This window comes from Lethenteron reissneri, chromosome 26 (genome assembly GCF_015708825.2).
Source record: "Lethenteron reissneri isolate LAM-NWPU_2019-01 chromosome 26, ASM1570882v1, whole genome shotgun sequence".
Lineage (NCBI taxonomy): Eukaryota > Metazoa > Chordata > Hyperoartia > Petromyzontiformes > Petromyzontidae > Lethenteron > Lethenteron reissneri.
Genome location: NC_083804.1, coordinates 6,165,041 through 6,177,044, shown reverse-complemented (window position 1 = coordinate 6,177,044; position 12,004 = coordinate 6,165,041).

Genomic DNA, 12,004 nt, shown 5'->3' with positions numbered 1-12,004 from the left:
ACCACAGCCTCTGGCTCAATAGCAGAGGTGAGCACACGCCACCCGATTCTTGTTTGGGCATTGAATTTACTCGCTTATCATGGACGACATCACAATTTGGTTGTACGTGTGTAATGACGACTTGACACGCTTCTCTTGAGATGGCACTTTATTGAAGACACGTTCACTTGGCATCAGGCGGAGACCCCCACTGCAACAGCCCCGAGTCTCCCGCGCATCTCCCCCTTTTATACCGACACGAGGCCACGCCCCCCTTCTCGAAACTTCTCGCTGGCTCTGGACGCTCGCTCCACCAGCAGACTCCACCGTCTTCTTCCCTCGCCTGACCACGCTCCCTTCTCGATCATTCCCGTAGCCACCAGTCCCTTCGCACTCACAGCTGACTCCCCTGTCATTACCTCCCGTGGCCACTGGTGCATCCATACTGCAGGCTGACTCCCCTGTCATTACCTCCCGTGGCCACCAGTTCCCTCACACCGCATGCAGGCTCCTTTGTCATTACACATGCAAAGCCCCTGTATCAGTCCGCTGCTGGACGAGGGCCTCCCCACGCCATGGGGTTCGTGATGTGGCCACGCGTCAAGTTCAAGTTCATTTATTAGGTATAGCCCTGTGAGCCATTCGGCTCTTGAATCGGGTGCAACCGCAACAAACAAAAAACAAAAACATGAACAAAAAAACTTCTTAAAGTGAATATGTGACTGAGTGCAAACAGAAAATCCAAGAAAAGACAGCAAAATATTGCAGAAAAAAACACCGTTACACACCAACGCTGTGTGCAAAAATCCCGTCACTCTGCTGGTCCGTGCGGGCCGGTGATGTCAGGGCGGATAGACCTGCTGGCACGTGGTCCAGTAAGACAGTGGACGTTGCGGCACTGCCCTCTGCTGTCGACAAACCCAGCCACACAGCACCGCTCCTCCTACTCACTTACACCAAGATACGTAAGACTTTCCCAGGTAAGTGCCACTGAGCTGTGTAGCTCTTTTTTTTTCCCAGAAGCGACCTCGCCACAAATGATAGCTCAACGAAGTGGCTTATCACCTGGACATTTATAGCCGCCAATGATTCTAAGCGTACGATTCGAAATGTGGAGGCAAAAAACCGGAGGACCCGGAGAAAAATCCTCGCGACCATGGGGAGAGAGACACCGCAAACTCATAGGGTCCGAGCAACAATCGTGACCCAAGACAGAGACCTCCTCCCTTGCCGACCTCCTTCTCCTCCTCCTCGACATGCACACAGGGTCCGACCGATACTGAAACTGATCACGCAAAGACATTCACACACACTCGCATGCGTCGAGATATTCACACAAAGACAAAGATCCCCTGTATAGCCTGAACAGACTTTTCGGGCAAGTGCTGGTAGTGATCAACCTACAAAAGACGAGTTTTGCGGTTAGCGTCATGCCCGGCCGCCTTTGTCTCCCTCGCGGCGATGTTTACACACCGCACCGTGTGCGCATTGTGAGGCTGAGGCCCAGGACCGGTTTAGATAATCGGGAATCGAACTCGAGCCACCGAGTATTGTAGCGCGGCGCGCTAACCACTGCTCCACCGACCCACCCTCCTCCACCCAACAAAGACATCCACACACACACAGATGTCTGCACGTGCCAATCGTGGCATTCACATTGGAGACAAAATTAAAATAAACTTTCAGTGGAACTGCAAGGGTGCCAACACCCACCGGCATCCTATGAGAAACTCGCCCGTCCCATCGAGTTTGAAGAGGGGATCAGAGATCCGTCAGCTTAATCATTGTCTCGAAAACCACATTTACTGTTGTCGAGAAACCCCCATCAGAGACCAGTCTGCTAGTCGTTTGCTGTGTCGTCTCCAGACCCCCATTATCGTCCTGTGTCTCGGGCGCTTCTTATTGTCTGGAGACCCCAACAGAGAACAGCACGTTACATTATTGTCCGGAAACCCCCATCGGAGACAGGTCCGACAGTCTATGCTATGCCAATATCTGTGTTTCCGATCAATATGTGAGGCACAGCAGGTAATAAACACTGATGAAGTCACACTGGAACGGTGCTTTTCATTAGCAACTTGAGTTTAACATGTAGGCGTTCGCACCTGATTGGCCCTCAAGTAACGACGTCACGTGTATCCCTCTAAGACCGAAGCAGGAGGATTTATCCACAACCCTGGCTCTCCGCCTGATGATGCTGGTTGTAATTACTGGCGAAACGTCGTACTCGAATTGTACATGTTGTGGGTTTACTCTCCAACACACAACCGGTGTGCTGAACTAGTAACGAATTGGCACGAATTGGCTGTGTCGGGTGGTGGCGGGTTTAACGACACATTCATATTTACGCGATCTAAACCCCCAAAAGCCCTCTATTATGGATTAGGCACTTGCTTGGCATTAACCCCGAAATAACAACACGTGGATATAAATAAATACATTAACATCCATGCCTAATCTAGAGACATCGTAGTGACTGTTAGGAAAAGTGGCCTTAACGGACGGCAGCCAGAGGAGAGAAACGCAACGTCGGGGGAGAACATCTCCCGCGGAGATGGGGAGGGGGGGGGCATGAAATAAATTCGTGCAGCCCAAGGGGCCAGCGTTGCATCGCAAGACCTCGAGAGGGATGACGATGCCACGGGGGAGGCCTCCATCCGGCAGTGGAGAGACGACGGGGCCGATATCATCAGAGTCTTGTCGCGAGGACTCTGCGGAGCTGAACGTCTTCAGCGAGATCAAATTTCGATTTGTCAAGGCGCTCTTCCCCCTCCAACCCAGCTTAAATATACGCTGCCAAGCCTGGCGGTGTTTCATTCAGACGCTGTCTTTCCGACAGACCTGTTCTTCACCTGAGGACGGCTGCTTGCGTTGTGGCCGAAACGTCGTGAGAATTATTTTATTATGTTTTATTTTTATTATTTACTATTTCCCTTCTACGTGATGACTTTACCGAAAGAACCAAGAAGAGAGATCAAATTTCTTCGTCCGCGTACGCCAACGCCGATCAGCCGCGTGCTCGCTCCGGGCACCTTTTGCTCGCTCGAGGCTGGCTGGCCCTCGACAAGAGTGGAATCATCAAAAGTGGAATCGAGATATAATAAAAGTCGAAACATCGCCACCCGCGGAGCCAAGGTCAGAGGAGGCTTGGTGATTGATGCTGCACCAACCACTCTCTCGCGTTATAGTGGCCCGCCCTCAATAGGCGCTCACTAACAACGATTGCACCAAAGTTCTACCAAGGCTAAAGGTGGGGGGGGGGGGGCATGGGGGATGTTTGCGTTTGTGCGAGCGCGCTTGATGGTGGGTTGCTCTAGTGCAATGTGTGTGTGTGTGAGATCAATACGCTTCAGAGCAATCTTTCGGGCTCGAGAAACGCATTTGGTTAATGCATTGTATTGATATACACACTTAAATGTATGGAGACTGTACACACGTACAGAAACAACAGCAACAGCATCAACAACAACCGTCATTGCGTATGAGATGATGCCTGCGCCAGGGTTGGTACCAGCCCCGGAACGTCGGGGAAGGCGCTGGAGGGGAGTTGAGTCACCGCCCCCTCTCCCACCCCTGCTTATGCCCCGTTGCTAAATGGTTACAGTTAAGTCAAACAATAATAATTATTCAGCAGTAGGCATCGGCAAGCCTTGTCTCATGCACCCAGGGGGTGAGCGCCGGGGAGCGGAGCGCACGATAAACAGGAGAAGATCGCTTCGTTACTCAATCTGCTGCGCGTTCAACATTTTGTTTAAAGTTCGCTTGTAACATCGACAGCCTCGTGCGGCTCACCCACCCCCACACCCGCCCCTTTAAACCAGCTCACGCTACTACAGAGCCGCTTCGTACGTAATCGGGCTCGCAGCACCCGAAGCGAAACGTCGGACAACGCGCAGAACAACCCGAAAACACCACATCGGAGAGCCGTACATCAACAACAGCGAACTGGAGAGTTTTTATTTTATTTTAGAGGCTTTCTCCAATTGCAAATTGGTCGTTTTTAATTCCTGTAGATTCTGGAATGACTGACAGAGTGAATGGTCTCTGCACACACCAAAGACAAAGATCCCCCGTGTAGCCTTGACGAACTGTTGGAGCTAAGCGCTCCTTAGCGAGCACTTGTGTAGGCCGGCACGGCACACGAGGGGTGGGTGGCCAGCACCACGCCCAACCGCCTTTGTCTCCACCAGTGGCGATGTCTACACACCGCACCAGGCACTCATTTGAGGCTGAGTCGACCTAGGGGAGGACGCCCTGGGCCGGTTCAGATAATCGTCACTGGTGTTGGCCGTTGGCCGTGAACGGGAATCGAACTCGGATCGCCGGGTTCGTAGCGCAGCCGTGCTAACCGCACACACACCACGCCGCACACATAGCCACGGCGAAACATGAATTAAATGCCGTGCCACTGAAAGCGAGTCTCCCACTCATGCGGTATTTCTATGGGGGGGGCATGAATTATCAATGCCGAACGATTTCATCTAAGACACCCCCCGCTCCCCCACCCTCCCCCCGGGGTTCGTCGGCGTGTCGGTTTGACCAGGAAGCCGAGGAGGAGATCGACCCATGGAAAAAGACAGAGGGCTCTTCCATCATACCCATCTCCAGCATGCTCATTTTGCTGGTGTGATTACAAATGCGAGACCTTTATTTAACCGTGGCGTTGAACCGACTAGAATTCCCCGTTGCGTCTGTGAGCAGTATCGCACCTTTGTTCTCTGCATGCAAATTGTTGGATTATTTTTAGTTCAACTTGCGCGCTTAAAACACCCGCAACCACATTAGCCCACGCTTATGGATAACGTCAAAATAATACAATTTTGAAACGCAAACTTTATTTTTCAAATCACAAAATAAGTGGGCTCTGGCAGGACACGTCCCGAGAGAATGCACTTTCAAGAGGGTCTCACTTGGGATCGTCTGGGTATACAGCATTAGTCGGTGTTCTTGCAGCCACATTAGCGAAACAACACCCGTGTATTGTGTGCGAGGGGAACGCATCAAAGGCACCCAGCTCAGAGCTTGTATCGAGGGAAGTTCCTTGTGTCGAATCAGTCTTTCCAACACGTCTTTGTGAACCAGGTGTCGTTCTGGTGATAGTTGTGGCGGTGGTGGTGATGGTTGATAGTAGTGGTGGTTGTTCGTGGTGTTTTGGTCACGAAGACGTGACCTCCGATCGGCACGGTTGGCTGCGTAGGGTGCGAAAGAAGTTCAACATAGATGCGTACAGCAGTGGAGTGGCGTAGAGATCGAGTGTGCAGGCGGTATAACTGCACCAGAAGGCAATAAGAGAAAGAGAGGATCCAGGGTTTGGGCTATGAGATGGGGGTAGTGGGAGGGGGGCAGGGGAATTGGACAAGTGGCCCGATTTCATTCTACTGTACATCTGTGAAGAAGAGCTTTAGAGCTCATCGGATTCCTACAGTATAAATAAATATTATGATTCAGTGCACCAGAGCCCGTACCAACTCGGCGATGCGTGCGGCTCTGTTCGTGCGTCTGTGTACGGGTGTACAGGCCGGGCGTGGTGCCGGCCACCATAGGTGGCTGCTCGCTAACAGCACTTGCTCCAACAGTCCGTTAAGGCTGTACATGTGTAGTGACATAGAATCGGTCACTTAGCAGCATAGCGCTGGCTGCTGGCAGGGAAGGGGATCTGCAACTACAGCAGCCCTGACTGACAGCAGGTCACGTGATAGACCAGACAGAGGGATGTAGGGGAAAGGTTACGAAAGGGGCAGATCGAGAACCTGCTGGTAGGTTCCAGAAGGGGGGCGTGGCCTTGGGGGCAGAGCCAGGCCTCGTTGGCAGTATAAGAGGGGCCCCGGGAGGGGACCTCGGGGCTGTCGTGTGGAGTAGGGGGGGGGGGGACCCCCGTCGTTCTGCTGCTGCTGCTGGGGTCTTCACCGCCGTCTGCGTCTTCACCGTCTCGGCGTCGTGAGTCAGGCAGTCTGCCAGCTGTCCTGACTGGGAACCGTAGTTGCTAAGTGTGTGAACTGTTAAGGCCGTTAATAAACAGATTGCCTCCTACTCGTCGTGTCTCTGAGTCAGTCACTACACAAGTACGCGGGAAACCTCTTGTCATTGCGTACATATACATCGCCTGCGGTTGCATGCGTCTGTTGTTTTTAAATCCTTTATATTAAGTTCACTTGCTTGCTTGCTTGCGTGCTTGCTTGCTTACGACCGTGCAAATTTTTCGGTCGTTTTTTAACCCACTTCCCGTGATCCAATCGAGCTCACATTTTGCACACAGACTCGTTGTGCGAGACAATTAATGTTCGTGAAAAAAAACTTCAAAAATGTTACACTGTTTAGGGAAAACAAATTAAATATTTAATTACCAATTGCTTAATGGTGCAATGCAATCATCTGACCCATAGGTGGCAGCCATCTCAAGCCAGAGGACGAGAGGACTCTAGCCGCCACGCATATAAAGGATTTATAGTGAAAAACTTTGTTTTTACGGGTTATACTTGTTCACGGAATGGCTTCGCATAGCCAAGGAATCGTTGGGATGGGCATGTATTTTGTTGTTGTTGTTAGTTCCCTGGCAGGTCGCCTTCTGGGCGGTTTATTGCGGGCACAAATCAGTGGCAGTTTCCAGAAAAATGCCGCACCAAAGGAGTTGCGTGGATTGACACTGGGCCATGGCCCGAAATCCATCTTTGCTTGAATCGGGAATATTAACGTGGGGAGCGGTGGCGCATCGGTTAGCGCTCTGCACTACGAACCTGGCGGCCAAAGTTCGTTTCCAGCTCACGGCCAACATCGGTGAAGAATGTCTGAACCGGTCCTGGGCCTCACATAGGTCGACTCCGCCTTAAATGTGTACCTGGTGCAATGTGTAAACTACTAATACTATTTAACCAGGCAAGGCCCACTGAGCTTTGTCGCTCATATTTCAGAAGGTACCCGGCCATCAAGAATGATGGCGCAACGAAGTGGCGATAATTTGTAATGAGGGGGAAAACCTGGAGGACCCCGAGAAGAAAATCCACGCGACCACGGGGAGAGAGAGAGAGAGAAGAGACACGAAAATAGTGCAGACGTCAAGTGTCGCCGGGCGTGGTGCTGGCCACACAACCCCATCGCGTTGCTGTGCCACCGCCTTCATAGGTGCTGCTCGCTCACAGCACTTGCCCCAACAGTCTGTTAAGGCTATACGGCCAGGGGTGGATGGTGGGGGGAGGATCTTTGTCTTTGGGGCAGTAGTGTCTGTCCGCCACGAGAGGGCCCCGCCGCTCCGTGGCGATGATCGAAGCCGCTTCGCGCTCCAACGCCTCCCTCGACAAAGGAGCCTTACGGCGGTCACCCCGGGGTAGCCATGGTACAGTCATCTTTAGTCTGTTGATGGTCGGCGACGCGGCAATCGACTCATCTCGACGAGCTGTACACGATGCACCGCCACGGCGCGTACGAGCGTTCATCGTCCTCGCTGCGTGTCGACATCGCGGAGTGTGGCACCGATTTCGGATTGATTGGTACCCCAGTCGCGTGGTTAAGTAACACCCCTGGAAAAAAAAATAGTGTCCCAGAAATAAAATATTTAATTGCCTCAGTAATTTTGTATGATTTGGGACCCCGGGGTACCGCCATACGGATCAACATAAAACAACCACAACTGCCTTCCCTCGGCCTTCCCCAGACGCCTCCGTCGGGATGGAAGCACGCACACCGCGTGCGCAGGGCACAGCGAGCCCCTCCGACTCTAACAGTGGGGGCCGTGTCACAACACTGATGATGATGACACGACGCAGATGGTTTGACGCAACCCTAATGGAACTCTATTGGAGGTTGTGACAACTCTAATTTGTGCCCGGCAATGTGCAGACGAGCGTGGAAAGTGATGCGAAGAGGGTATAAGATCTTCTTGGTTCTTTCGGCAAAGTCACGTAGTTAGGGAAATAATAAAATAAAAAAATGTAAACATAATAAAATACAATTCTCACGACGTTTCGGCCACAACGCAAGCAGCCGTTTGTGGCCGAAACGTCGTGAGAATTGTATTTTATTGTTTTATTTTTATTATTTCCCTTTCTACGTGACTTTACCGAAAGAACCAAGAAGATGAATCCCTGCAGTCACGAAAGCTTTAAATCGAAGGGTATAAGATGTAAATGACGCAATGTTTATGCAGGCGGAGGCTGTTGACAACAGCCGTGATATAACAGCAGCAGCCTCGATCTATCCACTGCTGAATGAAGAACTTCCTCAAGCCGTGTCCATGTCACGGTCCTGAGATGTAGCAAACCAGCGTGCCCCCGCATCTCTGTTACCTGGCTGCCACTCCATCTCTCTCGCCTCCGATTAGCACGGTTGGCTACGTGCGGTGCGAAAGAGGTTCAACACGGTACAGCCAAACATTCTCGACCTTTACCCATCAACCCTTCGAGGGACATGTCCTACCGAAGCCCACCTACCTTTAACGGCCATCATGATGTCTATTAGTTTCCGTGTGTCCTCTAAGCCACGTGTTCCGCTCGTTGTCATGTCGAGCGCACATAAGCTGGGCTTCACACCTCCGTTTTATATATATATATGTTTTAATCCAAAAAAATCCTGACAATTTATGACAGCAATTACACGCCGCTCCACATTCGCTGTGGAACGTGATGACTTACTGGCAGCAGCAGCAGCGATAGAGCCATTGAGAGGGGAGCCACAGCAGTTTATAAGGGTCGAGAGCAGTGGCTCTTAACCTGGGGTGCGAGATGCCCTTTCTGGGGGTGCGAAAATGATTCTTTTTTTAAATCCTTTATATTAAGTTCGCTTGCTTGCTTAGGACCGTGCAAATCTTTCGGTCGTTTTTTAACCCACTTCCCGTGATCCAATCGAGCTGACATTTTCCACACAGACTCGTTGTGCGTGACAATTAATGTTCGTGAAATTTTTTTTCAAAAATTTCACACTTTTTAGGACAAAAATATTATATTTAATTACCAATTGCTTAATGGTGCAATGCAATCATCTGACCTATAGGTGGCAGCCATCTCAAGCCAGAGGACGAGAGGACTCGAGCCGCCACGCATATAAAGGATTTATAGTGGAAAACTTTGTTTTTACTGGTTATACTTATTAGAAGGTAAATAATCGAAACACAAATTAAGCACGGGCTCGTAAGTACAACTACTTTGTTTCATCACACCGATGCATTTATAGACGTGATACATGTTTTTCTTAACGATTGAATACCAAAAGGATTGCAAGGCTGCACTGAAGGTTAAGAACCATTGATCTAGAAGGATAATTTGTCATTCACAGCCAGAAATAACCGTGTGATTTAGGACAACATGTCATATCATATAGATCGTAGCACAAATTTATAATAACGATTCGAAAACAAAGTAGACTACATCTCAGAAAGCCCAACACCAAATCGGCCGAAATGCTCCATATCTTGTCGGATCGGAAGCTAAGCGAGGTGGAGTTCGGATAGTTTTTGTTGAGACGACCACACGCATGACGGGTGTTACAGGTAAGCTGCATTACACCGTTGTAGGCAGCAGAGGGCGACGCAGCAAAATCAGTTGTTGTACCGTACTTCGACGACCCCCACGCCTATACCTCCCTACCTTCGACAACGCGCAGTGAGCAATGTGACGAAGAATGGTCAAACAATCCCCCCCCACCACGATCCACGGGGCGTATGGGGGGGGGGCTCATCCAGCAGTGGATCGACAACAAGGGCGGTACACTTTTCACAAGGGACAAATCGCCAAAGATGACGTGGGATCGCATCAGAGGTCGCAATCGGGTACCCGATACCCGTACCCTACCCGATACCCGGCTACCCGTACCTGGCCGGGTACGGGTACGAGTAAGGAATCAAAACCCGTTTGCGACCTCTGGATCGCATCGAGGCACCGTTGCTTTTTTACCCCAAAAAATAAAAATCTCTCGCCCGACGGAGGCCTCTCTAAGACTTCCTTCCTCACCGTGGAGCCACCACGAGACCACGAGCTATGGACGGCACCCCCCCCACCCCCCCTGACGTCAACTCTCAGAGGGCTTGATGTCCCCCAAAGCGACCACTTTCGTTTCACACGGCTACTTTTTGTTCTTGTTGTTGTTGTTCATTCGCAATTTGGAGCATTTCCGCTGCTCGCGAGCGGTTGCAACACGCGAAAAGACTTACGGTCGTGTCCACGCTGCCTCTGGAAAATGTAATTACAATCAGCGATAAGTGCCGCGTTGTTGGCACCGACTGCTCATTTCAAAAAGAGCGGGGTGGGTGGGTGGGGGGCCACCGTTGCTCATTTGAGCGTTCTGAACATCGCTCCTACATCCGGTTGATCCTGACCCAGTTGTGTAAATTTCACGAAAATCCTCCTGGCCACCGTCCAAACCCCGCTTGCCCTGACACGTGACAAAAACGACAAGAACGACAACCGAGCACTTCAACCCCATCAGCCTCATGCTCACGTTCTCGTCGACCCTTATCGTGATTAAGTACTTGCTCTTCATGAGAGCTGCAGCCTGCCCCCGCAGCTATGATTGATGAGTTGTTCCAGCTGCTGGTATAGATTGGTCAGCTTTGTCCGTCAGCAGGGCTAGCGTGGTGACGTCTGCAATGCATGGCCCACGTTCCCATCGGCAGCCACCACGACCCCGTTGCTGATTGGATGCGGGGTTTTCTATGGAATGCGACCTCGACCATTCCTCGCGGGGAATAGAGGCGAACGCGCGTGCGTGAAACAGACGCAAATCACATTTTTCTCTCTCTCTATCTCCAAATTTCCACCTTTTTCTTCGTGGCAGAAATCCATGAAAGGGTGAAACCAAATTGTGCCTCAATCGGGCCAAATATCCACAACACCCTGGACGCTCCATTAGCAGGGCATAGCAATGAATGTCTACGGATGAGCTGGTAAAAAGGGCAAACAACATCATTGTCCCCATGCGATGAAATGACTAATGGCTTCATTCGGTGCATGTCCAGGGAAAACCCGAGCAAATATTCGTTGGCAAGCGAAGTCCACGATTTAATTGTGAAATATGAGGAGGGTAGAGCAAAGCCCTGTGAGGTTTTTTTGAAGTTTTACAAAATTTGTATTTGAAATTCTAACTAAGACCAATGAAAGAGACGTTTTGATAAAAAAAATCCATAGATTGTCAATACCTAACAGTTTATTCGTAAAATAATGTTATTCATACAATCGATTGGATACCGTTCTCCTCGTCCTCAAAACCTATACCAGACTCCAACATTCCCGAAAAAAGCCATCACATCTCATGCCTTTCTTTCCTCGTGAAGGCGCTGGCCAGGATAACCTCATCCGACGTCTCCCACCTGAGCACCTCTGCCTCGCACGCAGTCTGGATCGAACCCACCCCAGCCGTCGGTGCTACCGACTCCCTGCCCCTTATTCAACGGCGCGTGCAAACGACCTCCTCTCGACAGGGAGGGCCTTTTCCCAGTGTGCCGCATTCTTCTTTTTTCGTACGGACGAATCGCAGCAGCAGATTGAAGGTGTAATGTGAGATGTTGTTATCCACTCAATTGTCTGTTGGGAAGCAGAGTGGATCTCGTCAATTCCTCCTTTAAAGGAGTGAAGACGGAAACAGCAGCAGCAGCAGCGGAGTGTTTACGATGTCGTCGATGGTTTGGGATTCGTAATCGATGATGGTTTGGGAATCGTGGTCGATGGTTTGGGATTTGTGGGCGCACTCGCAGGCCGCCGAATCTTTGATGGCGCCATTTGTGCATTTTCGCCGCATTAGAATGTACCGTGTGTTGTTGCAAAATGCAAACATCGCTGAAAAAAGGCGAACTGGAATTAAGGGAACGGCCTGTTAATTGCACCACGGTTGGCTGCGTACGGCGCGAAAGAAGTTCAATGCAAACACACGGTGCAAACGTCGCAGCGTGCATCAACACGCCGCCTGGAGCAGGTGGTGCTTATTCCACTCGCATCTTTTTTTTTCTTCCACGTGCGCGTGACAATCTGCCGAGGCACGCGCGCGCCACATTCCGGCGCATTGGCGGGGAGGCATCACGTGATGTCGCTAAAACGCTCCGACC